This window comes from Podarcis muralis, chromosome 18 (genome assembly GCF_964188315.1).
Source record: "Podarcis muralis chromosome 18, rPodMur119.hap1.1, whole genome shotgun sequence".
In the NCBI taxonomy this organism is placed as follows: Eukaryota; Metazoa; Chordata; class Lepidosauria; order Squamata; family Lacertidae; genus Podarcis; species Podarcis muralis.
This window is the reverse complement of record NC_135672.1, coordinates 6,312,544-6,329,090: the sequence shown is the minus strand read 5'-3', so window position 1 is coordinate 6,329,090 and position 16,547 is coordinate 6,312,544. Positions and strand designations below refer to the sequence as shown.

At 48.6% G+C, this 16,547-nt stretch overlaps 1 protein-coding gene across 2 annotated transcripts in view; it reads right to left on the bottom strand.

The window, feature by feature from the left end:
* The window catches only part of PTPRS (protein tyrosine phosphatase receptor type S), a 295,013-nt gene extending 279,897 nt beyond the window's left edge, over window positions 1–15,116 (bottom strand). Inside the window, exon 1 of one of the 2 annotated variants that reach the window (XM_077922007.1) lies at window positions 14,991–15,116. The gene's annotated coding sequence lies outside the window, so the exon portion shown is untranslated. The remainder of the gene's footprint in view (window positions 1–14,990) is intronic. The other variant, XM_077922006.1, reaches the window with a different exon arrangement.
* Window positions 15,117–16,547: the final 1,431 nt, after the last annotated feature.

The window sequence follows — 16,547 nt, the reverse complement described above, 5'->3', positions numbered from 1 at the left end:
GCAAAGGGCTTCAGGAGATACGACCGACCTGCGTCCATTTTAACTACCCCACAAAAAAAAGTTTGTTCCACTCCATTTGAACCAGGAACCGCAAATAGATTTAACCTTAGTTTACCCAAGCAAGCCAGCTCTTGGCTTGCTTGGGCAAAACCATAGTTAAAGCTAGCCCAAGCTTGTCCTTTTTTGAATGTAACAGTAAACTGCGGCTAGTTGAAAAGCATGGGTGCATTAAGAATTAAGTAAAAATAGATTGTTAATGGGCCAAAGCGTAAAATTTAAGGTCAGATTGTGTTAAGATAAATTATAGAACAAAAATTGAGAAAGATGGAAAGGATTTGCTGAAATAGCTAATTGAACTAGAATACAAAAAAGGGAGGCGTGAGGAGGTCGATGAAACAAGTAAATGAAAGATAAAGATACGAAAATATTGGGTGTGTTTCTAAATGTTATTGTTTTTCTTATTGTTCTGCTTTATGGTTTTTTTCTTTTTTTCTTCTTTGATGTATTGTAAGGTATTGTTTTGTTTTGTTTAACTTTTTATTGTTTCTTTTTTCTTTTCCCCCCTGTAACTATTAAATCTTTAATAAAAAGGTAAAGGTAAAGGTACCCCTGCCCGTACGGGCCAGTCTTGCCAGACTCTAGGGTTGTGCGCTCATCTCACTCTATAGGCCGGGAGCCAGCGCTGTCCGCAGACACTTCCGGGTCACGTGGCCAGCGTGACATCGCTGCATCTGGCAAGCCAGCGCAGCACACGGAAACACCGTTTACCTTCCCGCTGGTAAGCGGTCCCTATTTATCTACTTGCACCCGGGGGTGCTTTCAAACTGCTAGGTTGGCAGGCGCTGGGACCGAACGACAGGAGCGCACCCCACCGCAGGGATTCGAACCGCCGACCTTTCGATCGGCAAGTCCTAGGTGCTGAGGCTTTAACCCACAGCGCCACCTGCGTCCCGAAATCTTTAATAAATATCATTTAAAAAAAAAGAAAAGAAAAGCATGGGTGCAGATGAAGCCTTGGGGTCGTTTTGGACTCAGAGCTGTCCACGGAAGTGCAGGTTAATTGTGTGTCCAGGGCAGCTTAAGACGCCACCTGCCCGCACACTGTCTCGCCAGAGTGGTGCATGCTCTGGTTACCTCCTGCTTGGACTGCTGCGATGCGCTCTCCGTGGGGCTGCCTTTGAAGGTGACTCATAAACAACACCTAATCCAGAATGTGACTGCCAGACTGGTGACTGGGAGCAGCCACCGGAACCATATAACACCAGTCCTAAAGGATCTTAACTGGCTCCCAGGACGTTTCTAAGCACAATTCAAAGTGTTGGTGCTGACCTTGAAAGCCCTAAACGGCCTCGGCCCAGTATACCTGAAGGAGTGTCTCCGCCCCCATCATTCAGCCCGGACACTGAGGTCCAGCGCTGAGGGCCTTCTGGCAGTTCCCTCACTGCAAGAAGTGAAGTTACAGGGAACCAGGCGGAGGGCCTTCTTGGTAGTGGCGCCCTCTTTGTGGAACTCTGTGGTTTGCATTGGGGGAGAAAGCTGTACAATTAAATATTGTGTGTGAGAGAGAGACAGAGAGAGAGAGACACACTATAATTTAGATGCAGACAAGCCACATAAATAGAATCATGGAATTGTAAATTTGGGAGGGACTAAGTCTGAGAGAGTTATGCAGTCCAAACCCGTGCAGAGCACAAATATTTCACCCAATGTGGCCCTCGAACCCACAACCCTGAAATTAAGAGTCTTATGTTTTACCAACTGAGCTAGGAGATGCCCTCTTTAATTCCCCTGAGATGTGAGGCTTTTCAATAGACTTTGCGGTGGGTCCTTAGGTTCAAAAGACACGCAACCCTCCATCCTCACTTTCCTATAGGATGGGAGCTTGCGAAGCAAGGCGCTTGCTAACTCTGAACATGTGCAGAGTGCATGTCCCATCTTTCCACAGAGGCCTTCTGGGTCCGTAGGCTCGACTTCCAGAAAGGAAGAAGCCTGCTTTTGCAGGGTTTCAGCAAAACCTGAGAGGCCTCTACCTTGCAAAAGAGTTCAAAGGGCCATCGAAAAAGGATGACCCATGTTCTCACCTAAGGGGTTTCAACAATCTAAAAATGTATTTCCACCGAACCTCAGGAAGCCAAGGGGAGGGCTGGAACGGGGAGGCAGAATGCCAGCGATCTCATTAAATTTATATCCCATCCTGGCAAGGCCCAATTAACAGTTTCCAATAATCAATTAAGGAAGCGGACGCAGGCGAGATCTCCCTCTGCCTCAGCGCCGCAAAAAAGAAAAAAAAGAAAAAAAGAGATTTCTGATGGTTGAAATATAGCAGCCTCTTTGTGTAATTACCCAAAGGCTTTTGTCAGGAACGGGGAAGAGAGAGAGAGAAAGGAAAAAATTCAAAATCCCACAATGAGCCAGGGTTCTGCCATAAGAGTGGCAGCCATTTTGTTCCAGACACAAACCAGCGGGGGATTGTGGGAGCCTTTCCAGCCTAAAAAGGCTGCACCGCGAAGCCTAAGAACCAAAAATAAATAAGCTTAAAAATTTCAAAAAAGGCTGAATCGATAAGCAAAAGGTGGAATGAGCATGGACGGGCCCACGCGCGACGGGGTCAAAATCTGGCATCTCTAGATAAAAGCAGCCACCGAGCCAGAGACCCTGGACATTTGCAGGCAGTCAAAATAAAACAAAATACTTGGGTAAAAGAGGAGAAAGCAATCGGGAGCAGGTTCTCCTTCCATGTCAACCTCGGAACGTCTTCTTTATTAAGACTATACACTGGTCCTGTCTGCACTATCCATCTAAAGCGGAATCGTGCCACTTTAAACAGTCATGGCTTCCCCCAGGGAATCCTGGGAAATGTAGTTTGTTGAGGGTGCTGTGAGGAAGCCCCTATTCCCACTCACCCCCACCAGAGGTACAGTTCCCAGAGTCAATCTCTCTTCCCAGAGAATGCTGGGAATTGTAGTTCTGTGAGAGGGAACAGAGTTGTCTCCTAACAGCTCTCAGCAAAACTACACTTCCCAAGATTCTTTGGGGGGGGGGGGATTTCTTTCCATTTTCTTTTTTCTCTCTTTTTTCTATCTCTTTTTGTTATGTAAAACAGATACAGATAAAAAACAATGGAATGTTGATCTAGCTGCGAGGTTTTGTAATGTTATGTATTGTTAAGGATGGTTGGTTGACTGTAGCGAATGGCGAATTGTTGTTTTAGTTATTGTTGATTGTTATGTTATTGTTGAGTGCTAAAATAAAGGCTTTTTTAAAATAAATAAATAAAAAAGACTCTTTGGGGGGAAACCAAGATAGGACTGTCTTAAAGTGCTGCAATCCTACTTCTAATATACAGTGCAGGTGGGCCCTTAGCCCAACACCCCCCCAAATTGCATTTTTTAGCCCAATACACCCAAAAATTGCATTTTTAAATACCACATGGTCTTTCAACTTCTTAAGCCACCTAGGAAATTTTGATCAATGGGCAGCCACTTAAAAGATAAAGAACAGAGCAGTGCAATATTATTCTGCACAGGAGAAAATCCAGAGTCTCTTCCCTCATCCTTCCTGCCGAAAGCAACTGGTTCCTCAGCTCCACCCTGAAGCGTTCAGGACAGAGCAAATGATTGACAGAAATACCGTGCATCCTTTTTAAAAAAAAGATAAATATTTCCAGAAAAGAATGAAGAAACGCAATCCAGGGTCTTGATGGCATCACATCTCTCCCTCGTCATGAGATCGCAGGCATCAGCAGGAATTCCCTCCGAGAACAAGGCTAAAATCTCTTTCAGGTAGGTTGACGCATTTGGGGGGGACACACAAGAAACCCCCCCAAAAGTCATCGGCTCCAGTCTCCTAAGAACCAGGCAGCTAGCCAAACACTCGGGTCACCAGCTACCACCCTGGACCCCCCTTCCCCCCCATCAAAAAATGCATGAAATCTACACGCACCAAAACTCCAATTAGTATTTCACAGGAAAGCACAATTCACAGTCAACTCAAACACAATTCCAAGTCAAGAGGAGCTGAAAAATAAAACCGCAATAAGATTTGCATAATATTGATCTCTCTCTCCCTGTAAGTGTGTGAGTGTTTGTGTGTGTACACACACATGAGCGCGCGCACACATGCAGACGTTGCTTTTTGCTTACAGCAACTTCTAGGTCAAATTTTGACCGGGAATGATGGGCGGTGGGAAACTGGGCAGCAAAATCTGGGGGATTCTGTGGGGGAATCCAATTAAGATTTAAGGAGACTAAAGACAGATTCCTCCTTTTCCCTAGGATGTGCCACAAAACGGAGAACAGTTATGTTCGGGTTTTTTAAAAAGAAAAAGCAATGGTTCCAGATGGCTCAAGTCAGCCCGCCGGCCAACTCGCAGTCAAAAACGTGGTCGTGCACAAAGGCCAATTTCACTCACGGGAACAAAATGGCCGCAACCCTTGTGGGGCTGTGGTTTTCATTCTTTGCAGAGGTTTGGATGTGTTTCCCTGCAGGGTAGGAATGGGCCTCCCTCGAGTCGCTTCACCTGTGGCCACCTGTATTCACAGGTCCACAACTCTTCCCTGTCCAGCATACTTCACCCGGCAGCTTCTCTTTGCCTTGCAAAGTTAAAAAACCAGCAACAACTGAGAGCCATCGCTAGTCCTCATGAATGTTGGCTAGCCCATTTAGCCCTGCCACCTTCGTCACAAACTATAGCAGAAGCTGGCAAAGACAAGGAGAGGATATTTTACGAGGCGTTTGCTCAACATTCCTCAACCGATCACTGGCAGATCACCACCACCCAAAGCTTAGCAACTCCTAACCAATGTATTTTTTAGAAGCTATTGTAATAAACGTAAATCTGCCCTTATTCCCTTATGGGGGACACAAGAGCCCTTATAGAGTCCTTTGCAGGTTCTCCATCGGTCGGAGAAAATAACGGAGGACAGCCAGAGAATATTGAGAAGCAAAGCAGCTCGTAAGCCTGATTTTTATTGAACTGTTGCAACAGGGTGCTCCCCTCACACGCAGGAGGAGGAGGAGGAGGACCCTGAACGAAGGTGTGCTCGTCCTTATATAGACATTTTAAATTGCCTGCCCTGGAGTCCAAGACCACCCCCAGAAACATCATACCTACATCACAGAAAGGGCGGTCTACAACAGAAATCTGAGTGCGTTGTTTACCTTCTGTCTGGCAGGTTACCTGTTAATGCTCAGTTGATTGGATACCCTGGGGAGCCTGGCCAGTCTTTTGTAATGACAAATACTTCGTTCCTGAGCCAGGTCACAGGCTCACCCTATTCATACCCTTAAGACAGGATTTGTGAAGGAAAAGACAATGGGGAGGCTTTTCCATTTTTCTTGACCTTGAAGAGAAATCATTTGGTCAGTTTGGGAGTCAAAAATGGTTCCAGGGCTGTTTTCTTGTGCTGCTTCAGACATGTGGTTTATATATTTATGTACGTGTTTGCTTGGTACATTTACGAACATTTATTATATATATAAGACCTTACTTTTTTTTATTTCACTATGCCTACTCATAAAGTGGATGGCATAATTGCAAGAACCAGGGCCTTGTATTCTGTAAGTATACATGTGAGAAAGTGGAAAGAGCCACATAATACTCCTTCCACATTTGTGAGAAATCAATCTTCTAGGTGTGGGAACTTTGGAACTCCCTGCCTCTGGACGCCTTTGCTGTGCTCTTTTTGGTGCCCACCTTAAAAGGTTTTTGTTTAAACGACTCTATTCAGACACACAGATGTCAACATGCTGTCATCTCTTCTACTGCTGATTCTAAACAAATTTAACGCCTTTAGTTGTTTTAACTACACAGTGGTACCTTGGTTTACAACCATAATCCGTTCCGGAGGTCCGTTTGTAAACCAAAACGGGTTGTAACCCAAGGCACGCTTTCGCCAATGGGGCCTCCAAATTTTTTTTGTTGATAATCCCAAATAAAAAGGCTTGTAATCCAAAAAAAAGTTTGCAAACCGGGACACGCACTTCCGGGTTTGACGTGTTTTTAATTCAAAACATAAGCAAACCAGACTGTTTGCAAACCAAGGTACCACTGTATTTCATTGACAGTTTAAATATTTTCCGTAAACTGCTGAAAAGGTTTTCTTCCCAACAATCGATACATAAATTTTGTTAAATACATAAATAAGGAAGATATAAAAACATACTGCTGGTGCGTGTTTTAATCTGCGTTTAGCTTATCACCGATGATTTTAACCTTCTAAAAAAACGTAATAGTTGCTTTTAGCTATTTTTACTGATAATGCTATTGCTTTTGGTAAATGGCTTTGAGAGTGTTGGCTTTTTTAAAAAATCGTAAAGCAGTGGATACGTTTTATGAAACAAACACAAACAAATGAATAAAACCGCTCGCGGGCATACACAGAGGAGGCTTCCTTCACAACTGATGTCCAGGCCTCATCCCCTTTGAATGCCAAAGCTTTCGTCTAAGCCCCAGGACCTCTTCAAAAAGGAGGAATTCTTCACTGGCAGCCTTCTAAGAACTTGGCTAAAAATATTCCTTAACAAAACCGGTTGATTCACAGGTTGTGGAAACTCTCCCTGCCAGCCACAGTGCCTTTTGATGCCATCATGTCTCTGCAGTAAAATTCTCCCTCTCTGGACTCGGATACGAGGCATTTTTATATTTCCTATTTTGAAAAGGAAGTTCAATATAAATATGAACGAGAGGGAGGGAGGGAACAGATTTGGCAACCTGGCAGCCTCCAGAAGTTTGGGATCTGAAACTACAACTCCAGTCAACGCCAGCAAGATGGCAAAGGACAGCTTAAGGATGACTTAAGACGATGACAGGTTGCGGGGCAACACATGGGTAGGGCAGAGAACAGTGTTCGAAATTAGCCAGCTGCATTTTGCACCCAACTATGGACTCGGGTGGCACTGTGGGTTAAACCACAGAGCCTAGGACTTGCCGATCAGAAGGTCGGCGGTTCGAATCCCCGTGACGGGGTGAGCTCCCATTGCTCGGTCCCTGCTTCTGCCAACCTAGCAGTTCGAAAGCACCTCAAAGTGCAAGTAGATAAATAGGCACCGCTCCGGCGGGAAGGTAAACTGCATTTCCGTGCGCTGCTCTGGTTCGCCAGAAGCGGCTTAGTCATGCTGGCCACATGACCCGGAAGCTGTATACCGGCTCCCTCGGCCAATAAAGCGAGATGAGCGCCACAACCCCAGAGTCGGCCACGACTGGACCTAATGGTCAGGGGTCCCTTTACCTTTACGGACTACTTGTGACCAAGAAGCCGAGGTGCATGCATCCTTGCACCTTGACTGTTTTGACGCACTCATTCCACACCCTGTAGACTTGAATCAATTATATTTAACCTACACAATCAGAATGAATTTCAGGAACCAACATGCTTCCCCCTCACTATACACCCTGAGCAAGAGCAGTAACGATGTCGGAGTTAATTGTTGTGACTTATTTTCGCTTCCCCCACCCCCCCCCACCCCTGTTCGCAGTTGTGAAGAATATTCTTACATTATGAATGGTCCATCTCACAATTAGGAAAAACAGGTAGGAAGAAACTGATACGTATGTGGACTTCTTTACGTTCTCAAAGCTCTTAACCAAGGTCAGGGTTGTCCTCCGAACTAGCCAGATGTTTAACTGAGAATCAATCCGTCAGTCCGTCGTTCGAAAAACAAGACTTTTGAGCTGTCTTGTCCCAAAATGGCAACTAGACGTTCCATTTTGGCGACTCTAACCTTGGTTTAAGGATCCATTTGGCACCTAGTTTGTACACCTGAGTTTCTAACACAGGTGGAGAAAGAGAGAGGAGAAACTACATTTAATCTTTTTTCAAAAATAAAAAAGGGGGATCGTTCAGCCGAGTCGCTAAAGGACTCACTTTTATCTAGCTTGTGAACTGGGCGTTGTTAATAGGTGAGCCCTGCTCAGAGTAGACCTTCTGGAAACAATGGGCAAGGCTCACCTAAGTCCATTCACAACTCGGTTATTTTTAAATTTTATTTTACATTTAAGTGGCATAAGTACATAATGCACCCTACAGTAATTTTATAGCTCAATGAGTAAGATGTAAAAATATTCTTTTTTATAAAGGGCTCTCCACACATCAATCAAATTATGTTACTTAATAATACCAGCAAAATCAGTTTTAGGTTTTGCTCCCCCCCCCCCCCGGTTACTTTTAATTTTATTGCTATTCTACCTTTCCTGGACATGGCGCTCAATGCGGTTTTCCTCCCCTCTTCCCCATTTTATCTGCACAACAACCCTGAAAGTAGGCTAGTCTAAGAAAACGCAGCGACTGACCCCGTGAGCTTCATGGCTGAGTGTAGAGATTTGAACCCGGGCCTCGTAGGTCCTAGCCCAGCGCTCCAAAAGTGCAAAAGGCGCCAGTGAAAATCTACTTGTGGCTTGGCTTCCTGGAATCTCTGATAACATGCTTATCCAGAATAAGAACAATATGCAACGAGAGGTGGAAAGCTGGAAACCGCTTTCCAGAAACTAATACACTAGCAAGTCGAAATTCTTCCTTGCGAGTGTATCTGTGGGACTCATTGCCACCAGATATGGCATTGGCCTCCTTGGAAAAGGTTCATTGGGCTATGGACAAGGATGGGGAACTTGCGGTCCTCCAGAGAGCGCTGGACTCCAACTCCAGCCACCCATGACCACCGGCCAGACCAACGAGTGTCCGGCAACATCTGCCCCCATCCCTAGTGTAAGAGGAACCTTGGCAGGACAGACCTTAACCCAGTTTCCCGTTTCCAAGAGCACCCAGCCATCTAAGTGCCTTTTTCCCCGAGACCCTCCGGCAAACGAACAAGAGACAAAGAGGGAAGACAGGCTGCCTCTTGGATGTTTATCTGTGAATTTATGCGAGAGGTTAAAAAATAAAAGCCACCCGAATTCTACGCCACCACAAAGAGGAGGAGGAAGACGATTGCCGGTCCTGGTGCTACCGCAATCGAATGTTGCCGAGTTTGCCCCATGGGTCACCCATCAAAATTTAGACTGTAAAGCTCTGTGAGCTCAGGGACAGCACTATATGAACTGCAGCTGGCACAACCTCTCGCCCACATAGAAACCCACAATCCTCCACACCCATCCCTCTCGCACCCCACAACGACCCTCCTTTCCCACGACGACTGGCAGGAGCAAGTACCTTAAGGAATGGTCTTCGGGAGCCATTTGCCAAAGAGTTTAATAAGATGCAAGAAGAAAGACAATCGCCAACGCCTCCCTCTTAATTCACACTGAGCAACCTCTCCTTTCAGACGGAGGCGCTGCAGGTTATGCCACAAGACCCAAAGAATGCTGCCATCCCCCCAAAAATGCCAGGGTTATGGATTCCTTTTCATGTTTCCTGCTACGAAGCCCCAGTTGCCATTTTCCTTCCAGCCCTGCCTAGTGGAACCACAAGAAGAAGAAGCAGTAGGGATGCTTCATAGATGTTCTGCAGAGTTCTGGCCGGATCTCAAAAAGAAAGGCATTGCAAGCATGAGATCCCTTTTGGATCATGTCCAGGGTTCGCCAACATCCTGTTTCTAGTTCCCTTTGGGAAGCCCACAAAAGCAAACAATCCTTCCTTCATTGCCTTCACCCAATATCTGCTGCTCGGAGGTAGACTGCCCTTTAACATTGAGGCTCCATTCCTCTATCCGAGCCGAGCGCTGCTGACAAACCTAGCCTCCATTTTGCACGTCGCCAAGAGTATTTTTCAGTGTACGATGCTGGGTTGTTGTCAAACGGGTCTTACTCAGAGTAGACCCACTAAGGTTACCAGGTTTTTTTCAACGAATCCGGGGACACTTTTCAACTTCAATTGATTTTGTATGGGGACTGATTTGTAAATCCGGGGACTGTCCCCGGGAAACGGGGACGTCTGGTAACCTTACGATAAGCGAGCCATGCTCATTCATTTCAATGGGTCTACTGGAATCAACCAAATGGGTTTTTTTTAAAAAAAAGTAATCAACTCATTTAGCGGCAGCAAATCCCACAAGCGAATTAAGCTCTGGAGGTAGCTAAAGGGGTTCCCTCAGGGAGGAAAAATACATATACGATTTTAACCGCACTAGATGCTTAAATTCTCAGTTACCGAAGTTTGCCACACCTAGACAAAAACGTAATATATATTTACTTACACATACACACAGAGAGAGGAGAAAAAACAGTTGCTTACAGTTGCCTGAAAAAGCATTTCCACTGATATACCCAGAGAAAACCCGCTAGGCAACCGTTTCAAGAAACCTCGTAGCCCCCAAGACAAGGGTGTGGCGCACTTGACGAGCGATAAATCCATTGATCGCAGGAAACGGATCTCTTCTCCGTTTAAGAGGGAGGGAAAAATAGATATATATTTCAGGAGCTTTATGGGGAAATCTGCCACGGGCTCCAAGTTTAATCCATTCGTGTCTGGATAGCTGAGCTTCCACTCCAGGCTCAATCCCGCTGCAAAACCATTTTTTAAAAACAAAAAAAATATATATCCCACAAGCCAGGCACTTTAAAGGATTCTCACTCGCGCACACGGCACGCAGGGTGCTTTTTTAAGAAAAAAATGTCCCGAAAAGCCCCCAGAGGGCTGGACATATCTTGCAAGAGTAAAGGTACGGTGGGTTAGTGGCGAAAAGTTAACGGAGGCGCTTCCGACGGTTCTCCGCTCCATTTACACAGACCTCAGAGCAGACTGGCACTGGGAAGTGGAGATAAATCAGTTTCTAAATCAGTTTCGTGTTAAGGCCCGGAGCTCACCCCAAACGGAACATCGCATTTCTCCATGCGCTCCAGAAAGCAGGTCCCCATCTAGCCAGGTGATACTCAGCCGAGCGCTACAAAAGCGGGAACAGAATCGTGTGCCCGGGTGCCATCGTTCGGAGCTGCGTCTTTCCACTCCTCATTCTCTTCGTGGACCCCCTCCTCACTGGAAACCACCCCTCCCCATCACATCAGGAGACCACGCCTCCCCCGGTTCTTTCAGAACCAAGGATTCAAAGCGAACTGGCACCCCCCCCCCCCAAGGTGTGTGATGCAGACTTGGCGGGTATTCGGCAAACCTCCCTTTTTCTAAATTCTCTGCACCTTTTTCTTCGTGAGTACCACCTCATTTTGCATGACCTGCAGCTTACTTTTAAAATTTTCTGGGTGCTAAAATAGAGACATCTTTTGACGACGCCACATATATTCCCTTTTTTCAGAGTCCAAAGGATTGGGGGGGGGCAGAGAGAGAGAGTCGTTTTGTGTTTAGAAATGCATTTTTAAAAAATTAGGCGGCTCTGAGACGCTGGCTCATTAAGAAGAATTCCATAAATTTCCAACCAGACCTTTTTCCCTGCAGAATTTCTGCTTGGCATTCCGCTCACCGCACAAACAAAGCTTCAAAGAGATAGATTGGGGGGGGGGTATAAAAAAGGAAGGGGATCAGGGGGTGGGAAGAAGATGCCCCCCCTCCGTTTCATTTTTAAAAGAGGGGTTTATTATTATCGCCTGCGTCTGAATCAACAAGTGAAACAATTTGTCCACTGAGATGCCTGAATCAATCAGGTGTTTGGAGAGGAGGGCTTTCGCTGGGGGGCGGGCGCTAGCACGGCACCCCCCCACCCACCCCAGAGATATTTCAAGACACCACCATTTCAGAGCCTCCAATCCCACCCAGTGCGTGTGGTGGTGGTGGTGTGGCGGGGGGCGGGAGGGCTGGCTGGCTAGGAAAATGTATGCACTGTACATTTCGATCAATGATGTAATGGTACCTATATTTGCCTCATCCGTAGCAGTGGAGAAAATCCAGGATTCTCAACAAGGCGATGAATAGAAGGACAGCGGGAGCAGGCGGGGGGAGGGGGGAGAGATTTGGTGGGGATATACATCTCCCCAGCAATTGCTGCGTTCTGCTTCGGCATAAGCAAAAGGTGCTTTTTTCACATCAAGAGGAAGCACAGCCAAGAATGAAGAGGAACAAATGAGCTAAGGCTATTTGAAATGTCAGAAATATTTTAACTGGGTACGATTACAAAGCGGCTTTGAATCCGGGGTGGGGGTGGGGGGGATGAGTGAGGAGGGGGGGGGGGTTATAGGAAGGGGAGATTAGTTCACTCACTCACACAAGCTCAACCCCTACATAAAATAAGCATTAAAGAGGTGGATTCCTTTTCCCTTCTGCATCCAAAATTGAAAAAGAAATGAGAGAGAGAAAAGGGAATCAAAGCAATTTATCTGAAACAACTAGAGGCTGGCGTTTTATATTATTTTATTTCACAGAAAGGAGCCCCCACTTGATAAATCAAAGCGCAAATATATAAGGTAAGGTGTCCGTCCTGAGCTACCGGACAAGGAGAGAGAGAGAAGGGGGGGAAATTGAAGGACCTCCAACGCCCCCTTGGGAACAAAGCAATCAATACACACAGAAGGAAAACACAGCCAAGCCAATAAGAGATGTCTTGAGGCAGGGTTTGGACAGATAGATCCATCCTGTTTGAGAGCCAGTTTGGGTTTGCGATGAGATCTGAAAGCTGGAGAGGCATCGGAGGCAAGTTGGACGGGAGAAGGACCAGCAGGGCTTCTGCGATGGAGAGAGGGAGAAAGAGAACGAGCCACACCAAGGGACCACTGCCAACTCTTTTGTGACTCAACCACTGCCGAGAACGGGGTGGGAGTGGGGGAGAGAGAGAGAGAAATGATGGTTGATTTGACCTTTTATGTGGAAAGGGAACCCTAAAGGGAAGCTTTTCGCACAGCCAAATCAGCAGCCAGAGAGACCTCCCCAAAGTTGGGGAGGGAGCAGGATTCCAAAGTTTAAGGCAATAAAAGATTGGGTCCCAAGTTTGGGGAAGCAAATGGGTTGGCGTCACCTCCGTGCCCAGAGCGCCCCCCTCAATCCCCACGTCTCAAGGACTAAATCCTGGCAGAGGGCTGTGGGACGTGGCTGGACGGTTCCACCACCACCATCCTGAGATGCTGGACATCTCCAAGACATGGCAACACCTACGACAGGTGTTATGAATATACAAGTGTGGCTTCCTTATGAGACTCCGCCAGATCTAGACAAGAGAGGGAGACGGGGGTAGGAGGAAGGCAAAGGGAAGGCAGGAGTGAGGGACCTGATGGAACGGAAGGCTGCAGGGCTATGTGCACAGACTGCGCATGGAACTATGCAAGGAAAGGGCCACAAGGAGGACAAACGGAGAAGATCGAGGGGTGTCTTCCACAAACCTACATGGTGCACTGTGGAAAGAACCACAGAGTTATGCCTATTTTGAACTGGGGGGTGCGCATGCATGTGCGGGACTGCGCAAACATGTGAGGGCAAGCTGCAAATTAGGAGGGGATCCAGAAAGACCCAAAGAGTTGGGGGGAGATATAACGGGAAGAGGCCCGCAGTAAGGGCGAGAGAGGAGCTTGCGTTGTATTAGGGTCTTCTTGCAGGGCAGGGAAATGGGTTCAGCGCATCACTGGGCAAGCCCCACTCTCCCCATTCCGCCAGGAGGCAGTTTGCAGAAATATCTGTGCCCAGCGAGAAAAGAGGGAGGGGTCTTCTTTTTTTCCCAACAAGGGAAGCTGTGGGTGGGAGGCAGAACGGGAAAAGCTCACCTGCAGAGGGAGAAGAAAACCACCCTCTGGAATCAGCCAGGGACCCTCCCTTTCATTCCCCCCCCCCAAAAAAAACTCAGACTCTCCCATCATCACACAAAGAAGTTGAGAGAGACCCCAAGTCTGGCAGCCAGCAGGAGGCAAGTCCCAGATACCCAAACTAAATTCATCGATGGCACCATGAGTCAAAGAGGGGAGCCCCACAGTCGCCAGGTGTGCCTTTGGGGCATGACGGGGAGGGTGGCGCTGAACCCCTCCCTCTGCCCACCAGGCTCCATCCTGTCTCCATCAGGTGGTCTGGACAGATGTCTCGCTGCTTAGCCTTCCCCAAAATGCTCAGCCACGCAGCTGGGGGAGTCTCTGGACACGATCCTTTGCCCCCGCCCATTCGTGGCCCCAACCCATGACTTTCCCCATCTTTCAAGCGCCTCACCAGCTGCTTCTGGGCAAACTCAACCTGTACAGCCAGTCCAGTTTTTTTTAAAAAAAGAAAGGACCACAATTCTACACATTCACCCCCAGCCAGGAGTTTATCTGCCACAACTCTGAAAAAAATAAAAAAATAGCCTCAGAATGCAACTGCTGGTGGACCAGCGACAACAGCTTCGGCACACAAAAAGAGAGAGCATCACCATGCATGGATAAAGTCCATTGCAAACATTATTATTTTTATTATTCTAGGGGGGGGGGGAGAATGCTTCGGCAGCCCTTCTTCCCTCCCCGCCAAAAGACCTCCTCAGCTTCCAAGGCAGCCCCACCCCAAACTCCAGGCCGCCTGCTCCGTCCAAGCCTCTACATGCCGCCCCATTGTAGCTGCACGCAACCCTCTCGCCCCCCCCCCCCGCGCCCCAAATGACCACATCTCGAACAGCAGACAGACATTTCAATCTTCCGGAAGCCCCTTCCTCCCCCCAAAAATGCAACATTGCCCCCCCACCTATTCCCCTCCTCTCCAATTCCCCGCCGCCCCCAGGAATAAAAGAAGCACCCCACCGTTGCAACAACGACCCTTCTCCTCCCAAAACCCCGACCCGCAGAAAGCAAAGCCTTCTCTCACCACCAGCCCCGCCCCCACCTTCTTCTTCCCTCCCCCCCCCCCAATTATTTTGGAAATATAGCATCCAATAGCGATGCAATTTCAGAAGAACGGGTGGAAAGAGAAGAGACAGTATGGGGGGGGGGTGCGATTTTTTTTTTTTTTTTTTTGCAAGGTTGCAACAACCTCGCCGCCACCGCCGCCCCTCCCCATTGCAATGGCATGGAGGGGGGGGGGGAGGAAGCGATTTGCATCATTGCAAAGGCTAACTGCCTGCGCTCCCCCCCCCCAAGAAAAAAATCAATGCAATGCAATGCAATGCAATGCAATAATGCAATGCAAATCGCGGGGCCCTCCCCTGGAGAAAAAGCCTCCTCGCCTTACCTGGTCCGCCGCCGCCGAACTGCTCCCGCGGCTCACATCCTCGCCTGGCTGGGGAAGGCGCATGGAGCCCGGTCCGGCATCCCCCCCCCCGGTCCTCCTCCTGCCCACCCCCACGCCGGACCCCCTCCGGGCTCTCCCCTCCCAGCCGAAAAGGGGGCGCGGGGGAGAAAAGAGGAGGATGCTCGGCTGGCAGAGGGAGGGGGAGAGAGAGAGAGACTGCGGCTCCGCGCTCCCTCTCGGGCTCCGAGCGGCCACCCTCGCAGGTGATGTCATTCCCCGAGCCTCCGCCGGCTGACGTCACCCCGAGGGGCGTGGCCCGGGGGGGGAGAGGGAAGAAAGAAAGGGGCGGGGCCGAGGCGGGCGGGCGTGGGAAAAGCAGAAGGCGGCGCGCCGGCCAATGGGGAGCGGGGAAGGCGCGGAGATGCAAATGAAGGGGGCGGGGGCGGCCCGCGTGGCGGCGGGTCCTGCAGCACGTGGGAATGCGGGCGACTTCGAAGACGCGTGAAGAATGGGGGGCTCGTATTGGCTGATGTGTTTGGTTGGGGGTTTTTTTAGTGGGGAGGGGGTGTTTTTGAGTGGGATTCGCGGGCAGTTGTTCAGCTACAGGTCTCTGTGCACGTAGGTTGCCTGCACACCATATTGTTTATTATTATTTACAGTGGTGCCTCGCAAGACGAAATTAATTCGTTCCGCAAGTTTTTTCTTCTTGCGAGTTTTTCGTCTTGCGAAGCACGGTTTCCCATAGGAATGCATTGAAAATCAATCAATGCGTTCCTATGGAAACCGCCTTCAGACCAGGTCCGGGGACAGTGTGTTCTGAAGGCTGGCGGTGGGAAGAAAAGCCCTTCTCCCCACCTCCCGCCCCGCAAGCTCCGGGGACAGGAGGGCTTTAAAAGCCCCCGGGACAGCGGAGAAGTCCAGGACCTCTTCTGAAGGCCGGCGGTGGGCGAAAGTCTTTGCTCCCGACGGCCAGCATTTTAAAAGCAGTCCCGGATAGCGGGAATTCCCTGCTATCCCGGACCGCTTTTAAAATGCTGGCGGTGGGGAGCAAAGCCTTTCGGCCCCCGCCAGCCTTCCTGGACCTCTTCTGAAGGCCGGAGGGGGGCGAAAGGCTTTGCTCCCCACCGCCAGCATTTAAAAGAGGTCCCCGGAGATTTCCCTATGGGCTTTCTTCTTGCGAAGCAAGCCCATAGGGAAATTCGTCTTGCGGAACGACTCAAAAACAGAAAACTCTTTCGTCTTGCGAGTTTTTCGTTTTGCGATGCGTTCGTCTTGCGAGGGCACCGCTGTATTGGAGAATAGCTCAGTCGGTAGAGCATGAGACTCTTAATCTCAAGGCTGTGGGTTCGAGCCCCTCATTGGGCAAACAATGGGACTAAAGATGATCCGTGGGATCCCTTCCAACTCTGCACGGTTCTGTGATTTCATGATTTAGATACTGCCTTTTAAAAAGGTAAAGGTACCCCTGCCCGTACGGGCCAGTCTTGCCAGACTCTAGGGTTGTGCGCTCATCTCACTCTAGAGGCCGGGAGCCAGCGCTGTCTGCAGACACTTCCG